We start from the raw sequence: 10,592 nt of genomic DNA, 5'->3' as shown, positions 1-10,592 counted from the left end.
GGCATGAGCCACCGCGCCCGGCAGGATTTCCTTATAAGCCGGGGCAGGGTGGGGTGCAGTCTCTATCATACATGGATTCATGTGAAAAAGGTTTCACAACCTCAGTTTATAATGAAAGCAGTAAATAAAGTGGGAGGGCCAGGATTTAGGATTAGTGGTAACCAAAACCGGAGTGATTTCCTTTATGTAAATTCCTCCCACTGTTCCTTTGAGAGAATGTAGCAGGGAAAGGCGGAGTCTGCAGAGCTATGCCAGCTCTTTGGGCACCTTTGAGGGAATTATAAAAAGGCACATGGCTTGGCTGGCACACCCCAGCTGGGGCAGTCCACACTCACCTCCTCATCGAGGACCACAGTGGTCCTGGGCAAGAGGGGGAGGCACATGCTAAATACGGCTCTAGGATTCCCCTAGGAGGAGGCTTTTCCCTGAAGAAGGGATTTCCAAGCCTGGTGATGTCAGCAGCAATGTCCTCCCACCCAGGGAAGTCCCAGGGAGGGTTCTCTCCTGTGCGCATTGTAAGCCTACTCCCACGCAAGTGTTTGCACCACACACGTGTACAGTTATGTGACACAAAATGGACACACAAGTGCACACTCTTTCCCAGAGTGGTGGAACACAATCCCCATCTACACTTAAGGTAAGCTTGTTCCGAATTTGTTTGGCTCTTTTTTTTTTTTTTGGAGACAGAGTCTTGCTCTGTCACCCAGGCTGGAGTGCAGTGGCCTTATCTTGGCTCACTGCAACCTCTCCCTCCTGGGTTCAAGCAATTCTCTGCCTCAGCCTACTGAGTAGCTGGGAATACAGGCGCCTGCCACTACGCCCAGCTAAGTTTTTGGCCTCCCAAAGTGCTAGGATTACAGGCATGAGCCACCACACCCGGCTTGTTTGGCTCTTGTTACAATAACATTAACCATAATTCTTTTTTTTTTTCTCAGTCTTGCTCTGTTGCCCAGGCTGGAGTGCAGTGGTGCAATCACGGTTCACTGCAGCCTCAACTTCTCGGGCTCAAGGGATCCTCCCACCTCAGCCTCCTGAATAGCTGGGACCACGCACCACCATGCCCGGCTAATTTTTGTATTTTTTTGTAGAGATGGGGTTTCACCATGTTACCCAGGCTGGTCTCAAACTCCTGACCTCAAGTGATCCACCTGCCTCAGCCTCCAAAGTGCTGGGATTACAGGCGTGAGCCACCGTGCCCAGCCATGGCCCCACAATTCTTAATTGTGCTGGCACTTCTGCTTTGTCTTCTTTCTTGATGAAAGACGTCATTAGTCACTGTCACACAGGAGGTCCAAAGTTAGACCCTTTATAAAAGCAGTTAGAGCAAAGCTGAGGGTAGGGGCCATTCCCATCAGTGCCTTTGTTGGAGGGGACCCCCTGCCAAAATATGTCCTACTTGCAGCAGTTAATTTTTTCTTTTTGGCTAGGCCTCCACTCCCCGACTTTCTTTTCTCATCAGATAAGCCAATGTAGTGATTCCCATGTCTGGCAGGGTGTTGCACAGCAGACTTCGAAAACCTGTAGAGCTTTTTAAAAATCACGAATGCCTGGAACCCATCCCAGATCAATTTAATCAGAATCACTGGGGGTGGACCCCAGGCTTGAATTAAAAAAAAAAAAAAATTCCCCAGGCAATTCTATTCCGCATCCGGGTTGAGAACACAGCCCAAGGGCTCTCCTCAGCTGAGACTTACAAGTGCATTTCTGGCACCGAGAGGCCAGTCAAGAGCCAGCCAGTCAAGCGGTGAGCTCTAGAGCACGTAAGAAGAGTGTCTGTCCATTTTCCTCCAGCACCAGGCCTGCCACGGTGTTGGCACCTGTTTAATTTACTGACCTTAAAAACTTAACAATGGGCTGGGCGCAGTGGCTCATGCCTGTAATCCCAGCACTTTGAGGGATTGAGGCTGGTGGATCACTTGAGGCCAGGAGTTCGAGACCAACCTGGCCAACATGGCGAAACCCTCTCTCTACTAAAAATACAAAAAAAATTTGCCAGGCGTGGTGACGTGCGCCTGTAATCCCAGCTACTTGGGAGGCTGAGGCACAAGAATCCCTTGAACCCGGGAGGCAGAGGTTGCAGTGAGCCAAGATTGTGTCACTGCACTCCAGCCTGGGTGACAGAGCGAGACACTGTCTCAAAAACAAAAACAAGTTAACAATGGACTAATGAGCTGTCAAGCCAGAAGAAACAAAATAAAAGAAGGAAGGATGTGGATTTGAGCTGGAAATTAGGAAGGACAGCCAGGGAGAAACAGAGGAACAGGATCAGATGGACGAGATGAGTCCCCAGGTCTCTCCGATACACCTAGAATTAGATTTCAGCAACCGTTTTGTTCACTAAGTTGCTGTCTGCCTTTTTCCAGAACTGGGAAAAACCCAGCCAGCCCTTGTCTGTAGGAGGACAGAGCTGTCAAAACAACTTGGATTCACTTTGTTTTCTAAAGACAGAACTTCGGCACTGTGGGGCTTTCCCCACCCAAAGGATGGGGAAGGATAGTCTCTAGAGACTCATGAAGGGTCTGAGCTGCTCTCTTTTGGGGAATGGAGTCCCCATTACTCTGTCTCTCACATCGCCCTGGTCTTGTCCACAGAGAAGGACCCACAACTTAGCACCTGTCCTTTGAAATCTCGGAACAGCAAAAACCTCAGGTCTTTGAAACATTAGCATTCCCATTCTCTTCTCTTCATAGACAGCCTATTTTCAGGCTGGCCTTTCTCTAGGATTAACATGGTCGCCAAGTTTTGAAGTTTTGAAGGTGGTGTGTGGTCCAATGAAGGTGTGTGTGTGTGGTGGGGGTGGCTCTAGAGACTCCGGGAGTGCAGCGCAGGCTGCTTTGTTCTCCCCAGTGCCAGGTGGCTACCTGTGTGTGCGATAATACATTAGAAAAACCCCACCCAGGAGCTCTTCTGAGCCGGCTCCTGCTCTTAAGGTAGACAGTAAAGATGAAATCTGACATCATTTAATAACCACTTAAAGGCCCAGTAGCTTTCTTAGTTCCCCAGAAGAGGAGCTCCTGTGCTCCGGCACCACACCCACTCTGCAAACCACTCTCTCCTGAAATCAACAGCTCCTACCCTCAGCCTCCTGCAGCTCTGTGCTGGAGTTAGGGGCTGGCCAACTGATTGACTTTTTATTTGCAATAATTGACCTCTCTAGACCTTATTTTTCCCTTCTCCAAAGAGGGCCATTAACCCAGCTTCTTTTTCCTCTCTCAAGGAATGGTATGGGAATAGAGCTATTAATGTATTTACGCTTTGAGCTTCTTGCAAGGAATAACTGTTAAAAATGATACACTGTAGGCTGGGTGCAGTGGCTTATGCCTGTAATCCTAGCACTTTGGGAGGCTGACGTGGGCAGATCACCTGAGGTCGGGAGTTCGAGACCAGACTGACCAACATGGAGAAACCCCGTCTCTACTAAAAATACAAAATTAGCCGGGTGTGGTGGCACATGCCCATAATCCCAGCTACTCGGGAGGCAGAGGCAGGAGAGTTGCTTGAACCCGGGAGGTGGAGGTTGTGGTGAGCTGAGATCACGCCATTGCACTCCAGCCTGGACAACAAGAGTGGAACTCTGTCTCAAAAAAAAAAAAAAAAAAAGATACACTGTAGGCTGGGCTCAGTGGCTCATGCCTATAATCCCAGTACTTTGGGAGGTCAAGGTGGACTGATCTCTTGAGGTTGGAAGTTCAAGACCAGCTTGGCCAACATGGTGAAACCCCATCTCTACTAAAAAATACAAAAAGTAGCTGTGTGTGGTGGCATGCGCCTGTAATCCCAGCTACTCAGGAGGCTGAGGCAGGAGAATCGCTTGAACTCGGGAGGTGGAGATTGCAGGTGAGCCGAGATTGCACCACTGCACTCCAGCCTGTGACAGAGACCCTGTCTCAAAAAACAAAACAAAAAACAAACAAAAAGGATACAATGTTATTCTGAGAATGATATCTGAAAATTGAAGCCCTGCTTATAGGAAATGGATGGGAAAGCAACAACCTTCAAAGAAGACATTTCTGGAGTTCATGGGAAGACTTGCTACATTTTCTATGTTGCACATTTGCCACATGGCTTTCTGCCTCCTCTGCTCCCAGGAAGGTAGTCTTAGATGTTTACTATTTTGGCCATTCTACAAAAGAAGCCTTTCCATAAGCAATTTACCAAAGCTGCCAAAGTGCAGGAGCAGGTGGGCTGCGGAGCTTTCACACACCTCCTTCCAGCTTCTGGGCAAACTACAAGGTCAAACACAAGAGGTGTAACAAATTTTGGTGTCTGAGGTTGTTTCTGTGGTTGTTTTCCCAGAGATTATTTTGTTATGTTGCCCAGGCTGGCCAAGAACTCCTGGGCTCAAATGATCCTTCTGCCAAGGTCTCCTGAGTAGCTAGGATTACAAACCACCGTGGCTGGCTTGAGGTTGGGTTTTGATGTACTAGGACACTCTTTTGAGGCTATTTGGGTTAAAGCTTAAGTTGACATAGGTGTTCCATTTAAACAAGCAGTGAATCACTTTTTTTTTTTTTTTTTTTTTGAGATGTAGTTGCACTCTGTCACCCAGGCTGGAGTGCAGTGGCATGATCTTGGCTCACTGCAACCTCCGCCTCCTGGGCTAGTGATTCTCCTGCCTCAGCCTCCCGAGTAGCTGGGACTACTGGTGCATACCACCACACCTTGCTAATTTTTACATTTTTAGAGGAGATGGGGTTTCACTATGTTGGCCAGGCTGGTCTTGAACTCCAGATCTCGAGATCCACCTGCCTCGGCCTCCCAAAATGCTGGGATTACAGGCGTGACCACCACGTGGGAACCACTTTCTTTATCCACACTTATACTAAGAACAGATTTTAACAATTTGGAGATACAGTATCTATGTATCGGTAGCAGCAAGCACGGTGGGAAAAAGCACAGCCTTTGGAGCCAGACTGCTTGGGTCCAGTACTGGTTTGGCTGCTTCTTACTGGCTATGTAATCTGAGGCAATTAGCCTCGTGTGTGCCTCAGTTTTCCTATCTGTAGAACAGGGTCATAGTAAGACCTATCTCACAGGCCCAGTGTGAGGGCTAACGGGATTAATATGTGTAGAACAGGGTCATAGGAAGACCTATCTCACAGGCTAACGGGATTAATATGTGTAGAACAGGGTCATAGGAAGACCTATCTCACAGGCCCAGTGTGAGGGCTAAGGGGATTAATATGTGTAGAACAGGGTCATAGGAAGACCTATCTCACAGGCTAACGGGATTAATATGTGTAGAACAGGGTCATAGGAAGACCTATCTCACAGGCCCAGTGTGAGGGCTAACGGGATTAATATGTGTAGAACAGGGTCATAGGAAGACCCATCTTACAGGCTAACGGGATTAATATGTGTCAAGTGCACAGAAGGACATAAGCTTTTTAGAGTGTTAACTGTAATTGTGATCTTGACATACCGTGATGTAGAGGTACAACCATTCAACTTGGGCTTTCCAGATGAACCCAGTACTTTAAGGGGCCATCAGACCTTATGTCCTGAATCTGGTTTGGGAAATATAGCCATTATTCTAGGGACATTCCAAACCCCATGAGAAGGCATACCCTATACACTAAGGTCGGAGTCTCAGAGATGAGAAACCTCTTTTAAATAGAACTGCAGGGGCTCAAGATTTCTCTCCCGGATGACCACTTATAAGCCACTAACTAGTAATTATAAGCCACTAATTAGTATTTGCACCTGGGACACGGCTGCTGGTGGGTGTAACTTGCAAAGCATATTAGCGTGTCCCTGTTGGTGGTTTTGGTACACAGAAAACTCCAGCCCTGAAGATTTCCTAGTCCTGAATTACTTAGAGAATGGTGTCAACACTGCTTTGAGACTGAATTTGCATTTCATGGGTGTTAAAGCAAAGTCAGCTGAGGGTGGGGGAATGTAGATTGGTACAAACTTTTGGGGGGACATTTGGTACTAACATTTGAAATGGTTATACGCTTTTGATCTGGCACTCCAACCTCTTAAGACCTATTGCATAGAAACATTTCAGTATGCAAAGTTATGTTTGAGAATCATTGAAAAACCATTGGAAATTAGAAACAAGTCAACAGAACCATCAATAAACAAATGTGTAAGCTGCAGTTTACACAAACAATGGAAGCCATGCCATCATCACAAAGGAAGAGATCTGTGAGTACTGATATGAGTGTCTCCAAGGTATATGACTCACAAAAAATGATGCGGGGCACTATTTGGGGTAATAAAATATGGTAATAAATAAAGATCTAGAGGGATTTTGCACCAGTTGTCAGTGGTAATCTTGGGCAGGAGTTGAGGTGAGATCGTGGGCATTTTTCTTTCTTTGGAAATACGGTATCTCTTGGGTAGCAGCAATGCACAGTGTAAAAAGCACAGTCTTTGAAGCCAGACTACCTGGGTCCAAATATTGGTTTGGCTACTCCTTACTGGTCATGTAATCTGGGCAAGTAATTTGCCTTTTGTGTGCCTCAGTTTTCCCATCTGTAGTCATAGTAAGACCTATCTCAGAGTGTGAGGGTCAAGGGAATTAATATGTATCGTGCTGGGCGCAGTGGTTCATGCCTGTAATCCCAGCACTTTGGGAGGCCGAGGCAGGTAGATCTTTTGAGCCCAGGAGTTTGAGACCAGACTGGGCAACATGGCAAAACCCTGTCTCTACTTTTTAAAAAATACGAAAATTAGCCAGGTGTGGTAGCACGCCCCTGTAGTCCCAGCTACTCGGGAGGCTGAGGCAGGAGAATTGCTTGAACCCGGGAGGCAGAGGTTGCTGTGAACCGAGATTGCACCACTGCACTCCAGCCTGGACAACAGAGATACTCCGTCTAAAAAAAAAAAAAAAAAAAATTAGCTGAGCGTGGTGGTGCACGTCTGTAGTTCCAGCTACTCAGGAGGCTGAGGTGGGAGGATCGCCTGAGCCTGAGAAATAGAGATTTCAGTGAGCTGTGATTGTGCCACTTCACTCCAGCCTGGGCGACAGAGAGAGACTGTCTCCAAAAAAAAAGTGCCAAGTGCACATATTACAAACTACATATACATTAAACTTGTTCTAAGTCACATCACATATCATCTGAAAATGTACACAAACACGCACAGCAGCCAGGCATTGTACCTGCGGGCTGTACCGCTCCTCAGACTGGAGGGCAGACGGCCAGCACGTGGGAGGTGGTAGGCAGCGCCGACCATGTGTCAGTGGAGCACAAATGCCTTCTTGGTGGGCCCCACGTGTTGGGGTTCATGTGTATATGTGAGTACCTGAGTTTGCATCTCAAACTCTACTCTGCTTGAAAGGCTTTTACTTCTGTACTCACTTTGTGGGGGAGAAGCTCCATTGTATTCAACAGATGTTCAAAACATTTCATGGAGGGTCTTCCGATGTAGTAAACAGGCTCCTGGCTGCGACCCAGCAGACTTGGAGCCAAATCCCACCAAGGGAGGATGTCAAGAGCCTGCCTCCCTGTTCTTCATGATTGTTGTGAGAATCAGACAAGCTTATGGTTGGAAAATGACTTTCCAAAATAAAGGAAATGCAAACACTGATCTTGCAACACTGTGTTACAAAGAACCACAGAGGGCACTCTGGAGGAGGAGCACAAAAACAGGCCTGGTAGCGTGGAGCCACGGACTCCTATGAAGAACTGGGGAGGACAACAGGGGATGACCTCCCTAATGATAAGTTTTAGCTTTCCAGGGCCGAAGGTGGGGTCTGCATTCCTCTCTCACCTTGCCAGCCTGTGCAGAGGGCGCTGAGCACAGCCCTGAGCTCTGCCTGCAGGAAAGAGGCAGCACCGGGTATTGTAAGGAGCAACACAAGTTCCCAACCCCCAAGCGGTGATTCAGTTCCAACCGAGTGGAGCATGGCAGGCAGAGGTTCCGCGCACTGCAGTGTGGCTGCTGCATGTGACTGCAGCATGTCTGTGGCTGCAGAGCTTGCCGAGGACACAGCCAGGCCCTCTGAGGTCAAAGCTGCTGCTGGGGGAAGGGGCGTATTGGGGAAGAAGACCCCTCATGGTCAGGGAAATGTGGCACCTCTCACAGCTCCGGTTTCTGACTCTCTCCCTTTGCCACAGAAATTCTGGCTGAGATTTTAGATTTCTGTGCAAAGACTGCAGAAGCTTATCTGGTTTTGCACAGGTCAGATGACTCATCTCTCGACTTATCAATTGATCCACTTTCACATGTTGTAGCCAGTCCTCCAATGCGGCAAACAGTTGGGTGAGAGGCACAGTCAGGTGGCAGGCAGCACTTCATTCAGTCACCCTCGCAGACAAAGAGACAAAACAGGTGGATGGACCCAGGGTAGATCAACACGCTTGCTCCCTTCTTTTTGAGCCAAAGAGGAGAAACTGCTGCTACCAGAGAAGAGGAGCTGAAACAACAGAGCCACTGAGGCCAAGTTGGGGGGTGGCATGAAAGGGGCTGGGGATCACTGTTTCCTTTTTATGGAGGGGAAAAAACTGGCTGGGTATGGTTATATGCATTTCTTTTATTTTTTCCATTTTGGGGACAGGATCTCACTCTGCTGCCCAGGCTGGAGTGCAGAGGTGCAGTCACAGCTCACTGCTGCCTCAAACTCCTGGACACAAGCGGTCCTCTTACTTCAGCACCCCTCCCTCCTGAGACATGCTCTTACCTCTGGGCCTTGGCACTTGCTGTTCCCATTACCTGGAACACTCTTTCCCCATTATTTTAGTGCTCATTAATTCACCTCCTGATCGTTATTCAAATAGTAACTTCTCAGCGAGGCTACCTCTGAACAACAAATCTCAACTTACTGTTACCACGCTCCTCCCTCCTGACTTTATTGTCTCCATAGTATCTCTCACCACTTTACTTTTTTTCTTTTTCTTTCTTTTTTTTTTTTTTTTTTTTTTTTTTTTGAGACGGAGTCTTGCTCTTCATCCAGGCTGGAGTGCAGTGGCACGATCTCGCTCACTGCAACCTCTGCCTCTTGGGTTTAAGCAATTCTCCCGCCTCAGCCTCCTGAGTAGCTGGGATTACAGGCGCGCCCAACCACACCTGTCTAATTTTTGTATTTTCAGTAGAGACAGGGTTTCGCCATGTTGGCCAGGCTGGTCTCAAACTCCTGACCTCAGGTGATCTGCCTGCCTCGGCCTCCCAAATTGCTGGGATTACAGGTGTGAGCCACCGTGCCCGGCCCCACTTGACATTGTTTATCTTATTTGTTATCTGTCTCCCTTCACTGCCTCATAAACTCTCCCCAAGGGTAAGAGTTCTGTTTTGTTCACTGTTGTGTTCTCAGGGCCCAGTGCAGCATCTGGTACGTAATAGGTGCTCGATAAATTGTTGTCATCGCTTGTGGTTTGCTTTCCTACACCCCAGTCCCTGGCACACTGGCTCTTACATGTGGATGAGCAGGCAGAGCCATAGGAAAGCAAAGAAGTGGAGGAGAGGGGCGAACAAACCCAGCAAGGGCCGGGTGCAGTAGCTCATGCCTGTAATCCCAGCACTTTGGGAGGCCGAGGAGGGCAGACCACATGAGGTCAGGAGTTGGAGACCAGCCTGGCCAACATGGTGAAACCCTGTCTCTACTAAAAATACAAAAAAATAGTTGGGCATGGTGGCAGACGCCTGTAATCCCAGCTACTTGGGAGGCTAAGGCAGGAGAATTGCTTGAACCCAGGAGGCGGATGTTGCAGTGAGCCAAGATCACACCATTGCACTCCAGCCACGGCAACAGAGCAAAACTCTGTCTCAAAAAAAAAAAAAAAAAAAAGCCAGGCGTGGTGGCTCATGCCTGTCATCCCAGCACTTTGGGAGGCCAAGGCAGGTGGATCATGAGGTCAGGAGTTCAAGACCAGCCTGGCCAAGATGGTGAAACCCTGTCTCTACTAAAAATACAAAAAGAAAAAAAAAAGCAACAACAAAGCAAGGGACGTGGAGGAGGAGATTGGGAAATATGGAAAATTATGAGTGTGGAGAGATGATAAGGAGCAAAGCAAAAGTTAAGAGATTTCTGATTAAATAACAGAGAACTTGGAGAAGGGCAAGTTTGTGCCAAGGAGGAAGAAAAACAAAGCAGAGAGGGGAAACTCTCCAGAATGTTCAGGAAGTCTAACCTGAAAAAGCAGTTGAAGCTTGGGCAGAAGGCTGGGGTTTGGCTGTAGCCACAAGTGGGGCCTCTGCATGTCTCCTGCGGCTGAGCCATCCCCTATAGAGCAAGGGGGTGGTGGATGGCGGGCCTGGGAAGAGGAGGAAGAGCCTAGGAGAAGAAAAAGGAGAGGAGGAGGCATGGGGCCAAGCAGAAGGCTGAGTGAGTGCCACAGAGGAGTCTAAGAGAAAGGCTGCTGGGTGGTGGAGGACGCTGAAGGTGAGGGGCCAGCAGAGCTTCAGCAAGCCAGGTGGAGGCGGCAGCAGAAGGGGTGGTGGGAGGTGGGAAGGTGGTCTCTGAGAGAGAAGAGCAGGGTGGGGGTGGGAGGCAACATACACCTCACAGGGTCCATGCAGGGAAGTGTCACTTTTGTTCTCGTGTATTTCGTTTAAGTTTTTGTGCTTTTATTTATCTTTTGGGACAAAGTTTCACTCTTGTTGCCCAGGCTGGAGTACAATGGCACAATCTCGGCTCACCACAATCT

This window comes from Pongo pygmaeus, chromosome 18 (assembly GCF_028885625.2).
Source record: "Pongo pygmaeus isolate AG05252 chromosome 18, NHGRI_mPonPyg2-v2.0_pri, whole genome shotgun sequence".
In the NCBI taxonomy this organism is placed as follows: Eukaryota; Metazoa; Chordata; class Mammalia; order Primates; family Hominidae; genus Pongo; species Pongo pygmaeus.
Note: the sequence above shows the minus strand (reverse complement) of the source record.